Below are 12,161 nucleotides of genomic sequence, written 5' to 3' on the forward strand. Positions count from 1 at the left end.
TGCCCATGATTTGATCACTTCCCCTTGCTGGGGAAGCCCTGTAGGCACACAGAGGAAAGGGAAGCAAGCTGTCCCGATGAGACCTGACAGGCTGTGGTCAGATGGTGGGGGAGGAGGACCCCCTGTAAGAGGTCTAGGGGAGGGGGAAAGGGAGGGAAAGGGAGGGTATATAACTTGTTTTATATACCATTTTTATCTGTCTAGTTTTACGGTGTGGTCCTGCTCTATACAACTTTTTCATAAAGAGCAAAAACTAACAATTAACATTCTTTCATCAACTCATCCCGTTTCTCTCTTCTATGTAAGCCCTTCTCTAAGGCAAAGATGAATTAACCAACTTATATTTCTTTTAAGAGCATAGCAAATTCTACTTGTCCTAAGAATGAACTCTTGTCCAACTTGTCCTAAGAATGAACTCTTTGATGTTGACCATTAGTCCCTATCTCTTTAGGCCCTGTGTTCTCTTAGCTGGGTTTGAACTTCCCCTTACTCCAATGTATTGGCATACTTGGTTCCTCAAAAGAAGTAGGTGACATTTCTTTTTTTTTTTTTTTTTTTTAATTTTTTTATTAATTTATTCTTGTTTTTTTTTTTTAATTTATTTATTTATTATGTATACAGCATTCTGCCTGCAGGCCAGAAGAGATGGTTGTGAGCCACCATGTGGTTGCTGGGAATTGAACTCATGACCTTTGGAAGAGCAGTCAGTGCTCTTAACCTCTGAGCCATCTCTCCAGCCCCCTAGGTGACATTTCTAAACCCTTTCTTTCTTCCTCATATATCCTATCAATTTTTTGAGACCGTCTACCAAGGAATCTTTTTTAAAGGTCTTGGTCAATGTCTTTACTTAACCTTTAAGGAAACAGGACTCATCTCCCCAGGATTGACACACTTGCTCTGCAAGAGCCTTGCCTTGGGGCAGCCACTCATGGAACACTCTTGTGCTCTTCCCAGGAGATGCAACGTGGCTCCCACCTAAGCCCCTTGGGGCAAGTTTGATTTTTGTCAACATGATATCCATTTTCTTTTTGTTTTTTCTTTGTGCATGACTTCTTAACAAACCATGAGTAACAGCAACCAACAGCCTACCCTGCCTCTCAGGGCCCTGGCATTTATATACCCCTAAGAAGTCCCCAGAATTCAAAACCTCACACAGTCGGAAACTGCCTGATGCTGGCAAAATCAGGCCCCACCAGAGCATGAATCAGCTTCTGAGAAGCAGCCCCATAGCCCCACACTTGGGATTAAAATGACAATATATATCCTTATAATGTTTCTATGTTTTTCAAGAAATCAAAATTGCAGAATTATCACTACAAGAGAGGAGGATCTGCAAGACTTGCTGGCCACCCTGTCTATCCCAATTGGTCCTCTCCAGGCCCAGCAAGACCTGGCCTGAAAAGAGGTGATAGTATCCCTGACACAGGAGGTTGCCCACACACACATGCACAAGTGCGCGCGCACACACACACACACACACACACACACACATACATATGCACACACACATGTGCACATACACACACACGCATACACACACGCATACACACACACACTGAATATAAGTTCAGGGGCTGGGGACATGGCTCAGTGGATTAAGTGCTTGATGTGTAAGCCTGAGTTCAGGCCCCCAGCACCCATGTGACAGCAGAATGTGGTGGAACGTGCTTAAAGTCCAGAGCTGGAAAAGGTAGAGGCCAGTGGACCCCAGTGCCTTTGCTGACCGACTGGTTTGTCCAAAACAACAAGCTCTAGGTTCACTAAGAGACCCTGTCTCAAAAATGAAATGAAATAAACCTCACCTTCTAAGTATTAACGCTTACAATCATATTTAATCTTTTTAATAAAGCTGTATTAAAATAAAATAAATTGCAATAAAGAAAGACATTCCTGGTTGACCTCTGTCTTCACTCCACATATACATGTATGAGCCCACACACCCACATGTCATGTCATGTGCAAGCATAGGTATCAACACACACACACACACACACACACACACACACCTTAATTTATAAAAAGAACAGAGAAGTCAGAAAATAAACTCTTTAAAGGGGATAGTTGGTGGCACTGAAACATTTTTTATATGTACAAGAAATCCAATTCATTAGGATGTAACATAGATGGGATGAACATGAATGAATATAAATGCATATCTACTAGGAAAATTATGTAATTGGGGGATTAGAAGTTTAAAGGATAAAACTAATATTCCAGGAAGCAGATAAATTGAGAGTAATCAGAATTGAAACTTTATAATATCCTTATGAGTGTAAAATCAGCTAATGCCATGCTGTGCTGACAGTGCGGTTCAGCCCTGCAGCAGCCATCATGCCAGTTTGTCTCCACTCTAAGGTCAGGGCGTGAGGCCTTTGAAGCTTTCTGTTGGGTACCAAGCATTCTTTACAGAGTGCCACAGGAATGAGCACACATCTTCCAGATGCCCAGATAACACTGCTGCAACCGGCCAGGGGCAGCCCCCTTAAGACCACTGGAGGGCGAGCTGCAAGGAGCAGCTCATTGTAAGCAGATACCTCAATCCAACAAATGGATGCAGGGCAGGAGACCCCAGAAAAACACTGTCTTATTCACTGTTCTGTTGCTGGGGAAACACACCATGACCATGGCAACTCTTATAAAAAGGAAGCATTTAACTGGGGATTACTTACGGTTTCAGAGGGTGAGTTCACTATCACTGTGGTGGCAGGCAGATGGGCATGGTGCTGGAGCATTCTCTGAGAGCTTTACATTCTGATATGCAGGCTGTAGGCAGACACACACACACACACACACACACACACACACACACACACAAACTAGGACTGGCTTGGGATTTTGAAACCTCAAAGCTCACTCCACCAAGGCCACATCCCCTAATCCTTCAAATCGTTTATCAACAGGGAATGAAGCATTCAAACAAACCAGCCTCTGGGCAGCATTCTCATTTAAACCATCAAAATACAAGCTTCATTGGTACACATTTTATTCTGTGAACTCACTCATTTTTAGGGTGTAAGTCAATGAAATTTTGTGTACTTATAGAGTTATATAAAATTATATTATACATAACTTTAGATGACTTAATTTTGTGTTTGCCACAAGCTGGCTTTAGAATATTTCTATCACCCTAAAAGAGAAACCTCAGAGCTACTTATACTTACCCTGTATACCTACTAAGAGCCCCTAAATAATCATTAATTTTCCTGACTCTGGAAATTCATTTATCAAAAGCATGCTCCAGTTGCACAATCGGTTAGTATGTAATACTTATAAAGAAATTCATTTGTTTCAGACATTTAAATAAAATACACAGTAATAAGTAAATCATATAATGCTGTTTTGTGACTTTTTACCATCACATGTGTCAGTATTTGCTTCTTTTATGATCCCATTGCATGCTATGATGTTTTGTTTGTTGTCCAATTCATCAATGTCTGGTTGTTCCTGCTTTGGGATTACTGGGAATAATGGTGCCATAAACACCGACAATCAAGTCTTTGCATAGCTGTCCATTTTGTTTTCACTCTATACCAAACTCAGGCACCTTGAGGAGTTTCTGGTCTTCAGCAAAACTGGGCTCGGGCTGACTTCTTTTGCTGAGTTGCAAGAAGCAGCATTTCCAACTGCCCACTGCCAGGTAGCCCAGAGTACCCACTGTCTACCAAGAGTCTACATAATTTGAGGCTAAATCTTCACTTTTGTACCCAAAATGTCATTGCCATACAACTTTTTATTAGCGACTCTGGCCAGTCAACTACATAAAAAGTGTTAAGACTTATGACAACTAAAAAGGAAGAGTCAAAGTTGTTACTACTCTGAGATAAAAGAAAATATAATGATTACTGTTAGAAATAAAAAGAGAGTGTTACAAAGTCAGTTTGTTGGGAACCAGAACCAGGATGCACATGTCGTTTTCTTTTAGATACACCATTAAACTCACAGCTGATTATAAGTATAAAGCCCAGAAAAGGGTTACAACAGCATATAAAAATTAGAGAGTGAGGAATAAATCTATCCAAAAATGTACAATCTTCCTACTGAAAATTGTAGCACTTTATTAAAGATGATGTCTAAGTAGAGAGTTTTAGTACACTTAATATAGGCAGAATCAATATGGAAAAGATATCAATCTCAAATTAATTTATAGGAAAATTTAATCCCAATTGAAAGTTTAACCAACTTATTTTGGACAGTGATTTCACAAACTGTCCTAAAATTTCTACAGAAGAAAGAGCAAGAATAATTAGGAAATTCCTAATGAACAAGAAAATGGTGTGTATCTTGTCCTACTAGAGCCCAAAACTTAAATAAAGTATGTTCATAATCCTGCATTGTAAATTTTCAGAAGTAAATAAATAAATAGATCAGAATAGAGAACTCAGAAACAGGCCACATATATGTGTAAACTTCAATTATGACAGATGTGACATTGCAGATCAGTGGGTTGGAACCCTTTGACACATGGTATAAGAGAAACTGCTTATCCAAATGCTTAGATGTGAAATAAGAGTGTAAATATATAGCTTCCCTGAAATTCAGCTTACCGCCACTCAGCAGAGGTAACTTTGTATATTGTAATTCATCCTGCATTTTTATCAGTGCTCATATATGAGACTGTTAATGTTCTCGGTATAAGCAGAAAATGGAAGAAGAATCCAACACGTCCCCTGAGAGGAAATGCCTTATTTACTTACTGAAAACAAGCACAGGGTGGAGAAAAAGGAATCTATGTTCTACAAATAAACACGAATAACTACCAAAGATATTGTTGAGAAAAAATACCACTTATAGTATAATTCCACTTACACTGAGTCTATGAATGTGAAAAGAAGGTAATACATGGCTAAGGGATGGTTATTTCTGTGATCAAAATTAAAAAAAAAAAAAAAAACAAGGAGAGTGGTAAATAATAATAAATTCAGATTAATATTAGAAGGGAATACTTAGAAGATTACTATTAGTTAGAAGATATTAGATTATTAGAAAATATTAGTTGAAGATTATTTCAGGTTTGGTCACTTTGGAAATTAGGGAGCACTTCAAACCTATTGGTAACATTCCGTGTCTTAGCTAACCTCAGGGCAAGACCCCGCCCAGCTAATACTGCAATCTATAAAAGGAAAAGTCTGAGGGTTTTCCTAGGCATAAACAACAATGAAAGCTTAGGCAAGTATAATTCAAGAAGGAGGCCAGGTTCCAGCCCCAACAAGCAAAAGAACTTGGTAGCTTCAGTCACATAGTTCTGTCTTCAGAGCAAAGAAGGACACAGAAAAATGGCTTTAGAATCTTCCTCCAGCAGCTAAGGAACTCCACTGAGGCCAGGCATTTGGCAGTCTCTGCATGGAGGCCCAAAGAAGCCATTGAATCCAAAAGGGCTTGCGTTGGAGATGCCGGAGTCATAGGATACTTGCCAAGGAAATCTGCAGACTGGGTGTGGAATGAGAGAGCGAGAGAGCGAGAGAGAGAGAGAGTGAGAGAGAGAGAGAGAGAGAGAGAGAGAGAGAGAGAGAGAGAGAGAGAGAGAGAGAGAGAGAGGAGAGAGAGAGAGATATTTCCGTTTACCCTATGGGTGTGCTGGTTTTCAGTCTTGTCTTGTCCAATATTCCCTCACTAGGATCCCTTTCCGCCTCCCTTTTGGAATGGTAATGTATATTCTTTGTCCTTCTATGTTAGAAGCACATGATCTGCTTTTGGCTTTTATTTTACAGAGGGTTACAGTTAAGAGAGTGCATGAGTCTCAAAAGAGACTTTAGACTTTGGATTTTGGAACAGTATTGAGCCTATGGGGACTTTGGAAGTCGGACTGAATGCACTGCACTATGATGCAGCTACAAGCCTATGGGAGTGGATGTGGTGGTTTGAGGGGGAATGGTCCCAAAGAAGCATATGTTTGAACGCTTAGTCTCCAGGGAGCAGAGCGGCTCGGGAAGGATTAGGAGCAGCCTCATTGAAGTCACTGGAAGGTTTCAAAAGCCTATGCCAGGCATAGAGTCTGAGCACTCCTCTCCTCTCCTCCTCCTCCTCCTCCTCCTCTTCCTCCCCCCCACCCTACACATCAGAATGTAAATTTCTCAGTTAATGCTCCAGCAACATACCTGCTAGAAACAAGCCCCTAATTAAACGCTCTCTTTTATAAGAGCGGCCTTGGTCGTGACGCCTCTTCACAGCAACAGAACCATAACGAAGACAGATGACACACACTCACAAACATTACAGATAAAATTTTTATTAAACAAAACATGTTACAGTCAAACAGTAAATAAAGTCAGGATCTTTATCACACAAATATTTTCACAATGTTGTAACGGAAGCAAAGGGAATTTTTGCCTCTTGGGGAAAAGCATGTGTGTAGAGGTTTTCTTCTTTTAGTAATACCCTACCAGAGGAATTACTGTAGTCCACTTGTTAAGTACAGCAGAAAATTGCCTTTACCACTCCACAGAAGAAATAAAATATCAAGGGAGATGCGTATAATAACATAAAGTTAGGAATAAGTTCTATTCATGAAAAAGAATGAGAATTACTTATGAAGCTGGGAAGGGGCAGGCACCAGGCAGCAGTCTTCTGAGCCAGACTGTTATCTAGCTGAGCCTATCATGGTTGTGAAGAAAATTCACATCTGTATAATCTCTGCTTGCAAATGAGCCTGGGATTTTGATGCCTTCTCCTGGAACAGGGGTTTCCTATGAATTACAATTTCTGAGCCAACTACTGGGTCCTGTTATAGCTATAAGGATGAAGAAGGCTCAACCACTCTTCTTTTAGGACAGTCTCTTGTTTTATTTTTCTGGCTTAATCTATAATTTGATATTAAGTCATTGAGAAAAATTTGTTAAGAATTGTATCTACCAGTCACTGGGCAAAATGCCCTCGTTTCTGTTACAGAGAGAATTATGCCTAAAAGCGGGCAAGTTTGCATGGAGGCAGAGTCGAGGACCAAATTCTGCTAGTACAGGGTAAGCAAGTACTCAGTAGTTCCTGCCTCACAAAGATGTCTGCCAGATATAATGGGCCAGAAGGCTGAAGACGATGCTCCAACGTTATAGAGAGTTTTGTCTAGGCAATTAACTGTCTCAGTCATTTTTTTCATTTTAGAAGCTGCTAACTTGCACTTCCTGTTTACTCAGACAATTAAACTAATTCCTTCTCATGTCTCTGATGGGGATGAAGACCAGTTTAGTTTTACAATTAAGCTTAGTTGTTTTGGGGTTAAGATGGTTTAAGCTTGATAGAGATATGGTAGATATTGATTTACATTCAGAGTTGTAGACTCACCAAGATAGGAAAGATGTCTTCTCCAACGCTGTCAAACACAAATAGGCAAAACACTATGTAACATTTATGTAATTCATAATTGTTTCATGGTCCTTCTTGCTGTATGTAGTTTATTGTATATGTGTGTAATAATATAAATGTATATGTAAAAGTAAAAAAATAAAACTAAATTAAAAAAGAATTGTATCTTTGTATCTACTGGATGTTAGAACAGAAGAAAATAACTAGGATAAGGAAATTTGGTGTATGTGCATATATATGCGTATATGTTGTACGCATACGCTTGTATGCGTGTGTAACATATGGCTAACGTCTGGGTGTCTTCTACTGCTTTCCACCTTTTTTAAAACTATAGTTTTTTCACTGAATCTGAAACTCACCAATTCTGCTAGACTAGCTGACCATGGGACAAGGAAATCAGCCTATGTCTCCAACTCTCAGTGCAGGTATCATCCGGAGAATAGACATTAGTTTGTCTCCCCAGGAAAAATTAATACAACAATCTCCCTAGCCCCTGAAATTATTGATTAATAGCAGGTTGAGATAAATGTTAAGGCTGAGATGTGAGTTAGCAGAGCTAATGGTGGGCAAAAAGGTAGCTATGTTACTTTGCATTTATCTCCCTATGTTCAAAAGGTAGAATCCATAGGGAATGAGAAAACAGTAAATCAAAAGTAGGAATCTCTGAGTAACTTTGATGAATAGAATTATGTACCCTGAAATATTATGGTGTTGGCACAAATAAAATGAAAACTCATTGTCTCCCTCATTTAACAAAGATTTACACACACACACACACATACACACACACACACATACACACACACACACACACACACACCTGATCCTTTCTTTAAAGTTTTCTTATTTCTACCCTCCTGACTTTCTTTTTCTTCTTTTATTTTATAGTATTTTATTGATGGTGTTTCACTTTGTAGCCCAGACTGGCTTGAAACTTCCAATCCTCCTGTCTTGACCTCTGAAGTGCTGATTTTAGGCATGTGTCACCCTGCCTGGCAGAATATTCCTATTTTCTTCCAAGAATTCCTAAATGTACTAGTCACGTTCATTTACTTGTTGTAAACACACGAGGTGATGAGCTTGGACCAAGTGAAAGGTAGTTTAGCTGGTGGTTCTGGCAGTTCCAATGCAAGTCTGATAGCCTCTTGCCATTGAGGGATCCACATGACAGAGGCTAGGAGCATATGGTGGAATAAACCTATAACACTGCAATCGATGAAACAGGGAGAAGCAGGACTGGTAGAATCCTGTAATCTGCTTTAGGGGCACCGCCCCCACCCTGCCCCCCCCACCACCGCCAAGTAATCTAAGAACTCCTATTAGGCTCCACTTTTCAAAGGTTCTGCCAACTCCCAAACCTGCCACATTGAGGGCCATGCCTTTAACACATGAGGTCGCCCACCCACATCAAGATCATAAAAATAAGTAAAAATATAAAAATCCAGGGAAGGGATGGGACTATAGGTCAGTGTTAGAACGCATGCCTAGGATGTGTAGGTGTCATAAATTCAATTCCCAGCACATACACATACACACACACACACACAGAGAGAGAAAGAAAGAGAGAGAGAGAGAGAGAGAGAGAGAGAGAGAGAGAGAGAGAGAGAGAGGTAGGTATCTACGTTGTAAACAGGTCCCTGCTCTACTCACATTTTGGTCCCAGCCATGTTTCTCTGAAGCCCTAGCTGGGTCTGTATGCACTATTTCCTTGGTTAAATTCTGCAGTTTTCCTTCACATTCTGTCTCACCGAGGTCTCTTGTTATTGACGCACTGTCAAATTGCCTTATAAAGTCCTATATGACATCCATGTGAAAAAGCAACCTGGCAGATAAGGTCCAAGATGAAATGGAGATATTTCAAACAAGTCTCAATGCTAGGCTGGCAGAATTCAATTCACCTCTGCTTCTCATCCTCTGCAAGCTTTCCTGGCCGCATAGTACTCACGGACCTTATACTCTGGGCCCCCAAGAAAAGAACAGGAATAGGAGGGGAATGAGGCAGACTTTAAGATCATTTTAAATTCTGTTTTTCACTTGTGAAGGATCCAATGGATCCCTCTCAACTGAAGTGACTGAACATAGGAGCAAACATATGATATGAACTATCGCACACACATATACAGCCCTTGTTTGGACTAGCTCTGAGACATTGGGTATTATTCTGAGTGTTCTGCATATATTTATTCCCTTCATTCTTACCTGATGAGGGTGAAGTTAGCAAAGAGAGCATAGTGGCAAACTAGAAGAGACATCACTGGCCAGCTTTACCTGCACTGAATGGTGGCCATATAGACAGCAGTGCCTCGCTGCATCTTGCTTTCATGTCCAACTCAAAGGCCTATATGAAACAAGTTTGTTGTCTTCTGTACCTAGAGTTAATATATTCAGACCCAAGTGATGGTGGCAGTAGCCAAACTGCAGAGCAAGACATTCAGATCCCCCCAAAAATTAAGAAGCCAGACACCCCTTGATGGCGTTAACAGAAATGCCTGAATAGCAACAGAAGTTTGCCAATAGCCACATGAATCCCCCCTTGAACACGCCAACAGCCAGAAACCTCCACCACTATCAGTAAGTGTGTGTAGATCCAGGGGAAGAGAACGTGGAACCTATTTGCAGTGCTGTTCCTCTAGAGGAGGCAGAGCTGTGCCTCCAAAACTAATTCCTCACGGGTGAGTATCTCTGAGTGGAGCCTATCAGGACAGCAGCTGCTTAGGGCCTGAACTATGTAGCCCAGGCTAGCCTTGAACTCATCACATAGCCCAGGCTGCTCTCAAACTTGTTTCTATCATTCCTCCTCAGCCTCCCAAGGGCTGGAGCAAATGTATGCCCCACACCTGGTGTATACTGGTCCAAGTACTAGTACTTATGAACAATTGATCAGACTGGTGCAAGAACTAGCTCTGTAGCTTCATCCTCCTCAATGCTTAAAGCCTGAGATGGCTTCCCTACAGAGACTTCCTACCGAGATTAGCTAACTTCCCTTGAACCCCCACAAAGGAAAGATAAACCTGTTTTTTTAGGATCCCAAGCATGGGATCGGAACGGTCTTGTGAGACAACAGGTGAGGCTAATCCACTAGAGGACCAACAATCTCGTGCTGGAGCTTGATTGTTGCCAGCTGAAAAGACCCCGTGAACAGACTCTGGGAGGAGATATATAAATGAGCCCAGAACTGGAGGCGGGGCCTTTTGGAGACTTCGGATAGTTTTGGCTGTTCATGGCTCTACTTCGAGATGCTCCTAGAGAGAACCGCTCAAGGGAAGGCTTTGGTCTCCGGCTCCTGCTGAAGTTCCAGGTTCTGGTTACTCCAGGTTCCAGCAGAAGAAATCCTGCTTATTACGCCATGAGAATCTTTCCTCGCAACTGATATCCTTACAGTTTTGTTATTGTGTTCTTTAATCCTCCTTTCTTATTGTTTTGGTTAGCCGGGTTATAAGTGACATATGCTCGGATAATAAATTGTAATAAAATATATTGGCTAAGAAACCTGAGACTACACCCCCACCCCTGGGCTCCACCTAATAAAACGGTGCTGATGCTTGCTGAGATTCCTGGATGCTCATGGCAGCAGGTGTGGCTCCATCAGAGCAGCACAGATCACCTGGTCCCAGCTTCACCGTACATGTGTCTTGTTGCTGTCTTTTCTCCTTTACTACCCAGGCCAGGAATTTTAATTATAACATATCATCAAACATGTATCAAATTAATAGCAACAGTCGTGTATGGTTTTGTTTTGTTTGTAAATTTCTTCCCACACCCATATTTTGCCCATTTTCAATAAACATGCACATTGCCAAATGCTTTCATCTTTGCCAGTATTATATGTAGAAAATTGTGTGTGTGTGTGTGTGTGTGTGTGTGTATACCTGTTTTGCATATGTGTAAGAGCGTGCATGGTACACATGTGCCCATGTACATGGAAGCCAGAGGTCAACATCGGGTGTCTTTATTAGTCATGCTCCACCTTGGTTTTTGAGGCAGCATCTCTCACTGAACATGGAACTCACTGATTTGGTCTTACTGGCTGGTCAGTGAGATCCAGGGACCGCACTGCCTCGGCCTTCCTGCCTGCACTCAGTTACATGCACATGCCACTGCATCGCGTGTATGAGTTCTGTATGGTTCCTGGGATCTGAGCTCATGCTTGCAAGGCAAGTACTTTACTGAATCATGTCCCCAGCCCAAAGGAAAAAGACAAGTACCCTGTTTTCATTCATAAGCAAAATCTAGATTCTAAAAATATAGCATGAAAGGGGAAGGAGACAAGTGAGTGGTAATGGGCAGTCAGGGAGACTAGATCAACATACATGATGCACATGTATGAAAACATCATACTTGGAAGGGCTCCAACAGCCTGAGCATGGCAAACGCTGCGGGTGCATTTTGCCACCTTGTTTTGTTTTTGTTTTTGTTTTTTTCTTTTTTATTTTACAACTTTTCCTCTACCTTGCTGATAACTGTTACAGTCCTAAAGTTAGCCCCTAAGGTCTATTTCCTGATTGGCTACTGACTCGTTTCTGAGACAAAACACTAAGGTCCGACAATCAACTCATTATTTGGCTAAGATGTCCAGTCAGGACTTACCAGTGCACTGTAGTACAGACTCCCGCCCTTTCCCCATAAAAGCCCACTCCTGCAGGAACACTCTCTCTTGCTTTTGCCTCTCTTTCTCCTCTTGCCTTTCTTGCTTGTGCTTGCTGCTACTGGCTTTCCAACTCCCACTTCCTTGCTTGCCACTCCAAGGTAATAAATCTCCTTTATGCTAAGCATTTGGTGTCTGGGAACATCTTGTATGGATTTCAGGGGGCTAGCTGTCTTTCAGGGGTTCCATGACTTGGACTGGTCTACAAGACTCCCAACCC

The sequence above is a fragment of the Acomys russatus genome, chromosome 1, assembly GCF_903995435.1.
Source record: "Acomys russatus chromosome 1, mAcoRus1.1, whole genome shotgun sequence".
Classification (NCBI taxonomy): Eukaryota; Metazoa; Chordata; class Mammalia; order Rodentia; family Muridae; genus Acomys; species Acomys russatus.